At 36.8% G+C, this 4,595-nt stretch overlaps 1 long non-coding RNA gene across 1 annotated transcript; it reads left to right on the forward strand.

Moving 5' to 3' along the window:
- Window positions 1-6: 6 nt before the first annotated feature.
- Window positions 7-2,754, forward strand: LOC123065250 (uncharacterized). Its single transcript, XR_006430942.1, has 3 exons — window positions 7-134; window positions 217-362; window positions 774-2,754. It is a non-coding gene; the product is annotated as an uncharacterized lncRNA (long non-coding RNA).
- The last annotated feature ends 1,841 nt before the right edge of the window (window positions 2,755-4,595 follow it).

Below are 4,595 nucleotides of genomic sequence, written 5' to 3' on the forward strand. Positions count from 1 at the left end.
GCCGCCTTCTAATGGCTTGCTCGCCCCGATCGATCCTTCTATCACGTCCGCCGCCATCCTAATGTCCCTGCCATCTCATGTAGCCGTCTCCAATGTTCACCTTGCGCTGCTGCCAGTCTTCCTCTGGATCCAAGGTATGTTTCTCAATTATCATCTGCACCTCCCCTATACTACGCCCATGGCAGTAAGACGCCTACCTAATTGGTCAATATGCAGGGCTCCCCCGTGCACTACTTAGGTCTGATCAATTACTGCACTAGCCGTGGATGTGTTATTCTCTACGTCTCCATCGCATCGAAGGATCCTATCAGGATTCACGATAAGAAGGCTAAGCTCCTAGATCCCGTCTGTTGCAAAATTAGGTATGAGGTATTTGATCACAACTATTTTATCTATAAAGAGGAGGGATTTATTAATCTAATAATAATTAATTGGTGAACACTGGCTGCAATCTAGCTCCAATCTTTAATTTTTCACCAATCTGTCTGTATCTATGCACTTTTTTTGGCTGAGACGGCAATCGAGTTAAAAGGTCTTTGGCGACTCTGTGCTATAACTACACTTGAATTATTGATCAATCTTGCACTACTTCATGTGCCCGGTAATGGTTGGATGTGAACTAAACCAAATTATGAACGAAGTCTATGTATAACATTACATATTTGAAGGATATGGAAACTTACTTCCAGCAGCGCTCTGTTGGTTTTCTTGACGTCGCAACTTTGCTTTCCAGACCGATCTGAACCCAATTGCCTAGCACTGTACCTTTTCAGATTGATATGAACTCGATCGCTGGGTTCTTAATTCACAACCTCACTTCTCGCGCTCAGGCTGCCACACCTGAATTTCTCGAGAAGCAGGCCACGCATTCCCAGTCAGCCAGCACAGTCTGATGGTAAATCTTTATTAGAAAATTCATATTATTTTAACTCGGATGAGTAAATCATGGTACCATGTACTTGGTGGTATATTATCTTTCTGGTATTCTTTCAAACATAGAAAGGAGTTGCAGGTTCCAAGGAGAAATCTCAATATCATTCTCATCTATAGTTATTCACAAGCAGATTTTTTTTTGTGACCAGTTCAATATCCGTTCTCTCCATTGGCACATGTGTGAGGTAAATCATGGTATGTGTATACTTGGTGGTGTAGTAAGCTTCTTGTGTCCTTTCAATCAGAAAAAGGAGATAGATGCACATTATAAATAGAAACTGCCATATGGGTCTGATCTATAGTTACTTACAAGAAGTTTTCTTATTTTGCTTTTGTAGTTCAGTTTCTCTTCTGTCCATTATGTCGATTTCCATAGGTGCAAAGATCTCTGAAAATAATCATCTACAGTAGTTCTCAAAGGAATCGGAGCAGGTTTGTGAACTTTTTGTATTGTGGTAAAGGCATCTTGAGTTGTTGAGAAAATATTTTCTAGAGCCAACCACATAGATCTGACAACAAAATCTGAAGGTAAAGGCTTACCTTTAGTTGTTATCATGCTTCAGTTACGAGGTTATAATGCACATTCTGTACCAACTGCTTGACAGAAAGTAATATATATGTTTGTAGGAAGTGTATTATTATTCTAGCTGCTCTTGCATTCAATGATTCGATTTTCTCTTGCCTATTTTGCAGGAAAGGTCGTGATCTTCATAAAAGTTTAGATCTATGGATTCTATATAAAGCCGAGCATACGTTTGTAGTAGCAATCTATCAATTATGTAGTATGTAGCTGTCTCATGCTTTACATGGCTATGGTCTCTTTTGTATGCATAGTTCTTCCATAAGTCTGTAAGTGCCTTTATCTGATAAATGTAGTGTGTCATGATTACCTATGATACATTTGTTCATGATACATCATCGCGACATGCTAATAGTTCTGAGATAAATCATGTACGTATATTTATGGTCCTATATATCGATACTGACAACCTATCACACATAAGTATAGTTTAATAGTCATGAAGCAAAGAATTATTTATGATTTATGTATAAACTAATTCTAGATATTAAATTATATATAAATGGTTCAAAATCTTCTAGAATAATTATTACCAATGATGTTACACCATCTTATACTCCATAGTATATTAAAGATGCCTAAACATTGCCAATATATGCCTTTTAGATATCTGTTTTGTAAAGTCAAGTAACAACGTTAGTGTCATGGTAGCCCCAATATCTTCATTGTCCATTTAAACGAGTACACTATATAAGATGGGCTTAGAAAATGGTTTAAATCTTCTTTGCTTCTCCTTTCCATTGTCAGAGGTTCTTAATTAATTACAATCAGGCAATGCATATAGTTTCAGATCCCTGTGATATAAGATATGTAATATCTTACAATATAGGGAAAACAATGCTTACGCAACGTTGATCATTGTATATTTGTAATCTCATCGACAATATATGCGACCTGGATCATCATCGGGGCTCGCGGCGTGCAACTATATGTTGTTGGTTTTGTTCATGACCTTCGGGCTGATGTTTCGGGAGAAGGAACGGAGCACTTTTATTATCACCACCATGGACTTAAGTTGGTGCATGACGACCATACTGTTCTTGGCCGCCAGTTCCATACGGAGAATCACAAACGAGGGCCGTTGGAGGATCGAAGACAACAAGCTAGTAGGGGAGATATTCCAGGACTTGTAGATGTGGGCGTAGAAAAGGATTTAAACTTCTCCGCTTCTGCTTGCTATTGTCAGAGGTTCTTAATTAATAGCAAAAACTTGCGATTCATATAGTTTCATCCTTACTATAGAAGAGATGTCACTTACATGATAAGAAAAACAATGCTTGCGGAAAGTTGATCATTCTAAATTTCTATGTCATCGACATTATGTGATGTGACAATACTTTTGAAATATTATTCGTTTCCATTGTACTACTGTATGGAAATCCATTGCACTTTTCAGTTCAACTTTCTTAGCTTCACTTTGCAATGTAAGTCTGTAGTACTTTTTGATAATTGTATCTTAAATTTGTTTCAGTCAACAGTGTTATGTCTCATGGAAGGGATGCATAGCTTGTAGGACAAGTTTGCTGAAATGCCTATAATTAAGGAATAACACTATATGAATTGCTATTAAGTTGCTGATGAAGCCATACAAATTTTGCAACTTTATTGTCCTTGATAGTATTGCTACTAGAACATTTATTTTAATATTCTATGTTAATTGAATGTGTAATATCTATGAACATTTATTTTAATATTCTATATATACATAACTTGCATATTATTGGCACACACATATACAAGTCGTAAGTAATTGAATGTGTCATTTTTAAGTCCTTCGGAATATATGAAACCGCTAGCAACTACTTATTGTGTGTCTACACAAAAATAGTATTAAAATAGAGAAACATGCCAGGGATGCAATAAAAATACATAGACATAAACTGTGCAATGGTTTTTATCATAAAGAAATACAGTTAGTGCAAAAACACATAACATGTAGGTACATGGATCATGTGAAACATATATATTCAAATGTCAACAAGAAAACCAAATATATCTAAGATAATATTATGTGTGCAAATGGATTTTTTTGCATATGTCACCAAATTTGGTCCCAACTTTCTTCCGACATCCCAAACTTTGTATGGGTGAAAACCAGATGATTGAGTAATAAAATTATGTTTCATTCGCAAAAAAAAATTCAATGATCAACTTAAATTGCATTTGTAAAATCCTAGCCCACGCAACGAGCGGGCCACTTTGCTAGTTTGCTTAATGTTAATATACTTGGTGTTCAAGATATGTGAAACTTTCTTTTGAGTGCGTTGAATACCAAGATAAGTTTGATGCTTCATAATTGTTTTGAGATATGAAGATGGTGATATTAGTGTAATGCTAGTTGAGTAGTTGTTAATTCAAAGAATACTTGTGTTGAAGTTTGTGATTCCCGTAGCATGCACGTATGGTGAACCGTTATGTGATGAGCTCGGAGCATGATTTATTTATTGATTGTCTTCCTTATGAGTGGTGGTCGGGGACGAGCAATGGTATTTTCCTACCAATCTATCCCCCTAGGAGCATGCGCGTAATACTTTGCTTTGATAACTTCTAGATTTTTGCAATAAGTATATGAGTTCTTTATGACTAATGTTAAGTCCATGGATTATACGCACTTTTTCCCATCCTTTCACCATTGCTAGCCTCTCTAATACCGCGCACAATTCACCGGTATCATAGACCCACCATAAACCTTCCTCAAAACAGCCACCATACCTACCTATTATGGCATTTCCATAGCCATTCCGAGATATATTGCCATGCAACTTTCCACCATTCCGTTTATTATGACACGCTTCATCATTGTCATATTGCTTAGCATGATCATGCAGTTGACATCGTATTTGTGGCAAAGCCACCTTTCATAATTCTTTCTTACATGTCACTCATGAATCATTGCATATCCCGGTACACCGCCGGAGGCATTCGTATAGAGTCATATTATGTTCTAAGTATCGAGTTGTAATTGTTGAGTTGTAAGAAAAATAAAAGTGTGATGATCATGATTATTAGAGCATAGTCCCAAGTAAGGAAAGGATGATGGAGGCTATGATTCCCCCACAAGTCGGGATGAGACTCCGGGCGA

The sequence above is a fragment of the Triticum aestivum genome, chromosome 3B (genome assembly GCF_018294505.1).
Source record: "Triticum aestivum cultivar Chinese Spring chromosome 3B, IWGSC CS RefSeq v2.1, whole genome shotgun sequence".
Taxonomy (NCBI): Eukaryota; Viridiplantae; Streptophyta; class Magnoliopsida; order Poales; family Poaceae; genus Triticum; species Triticum aestivum.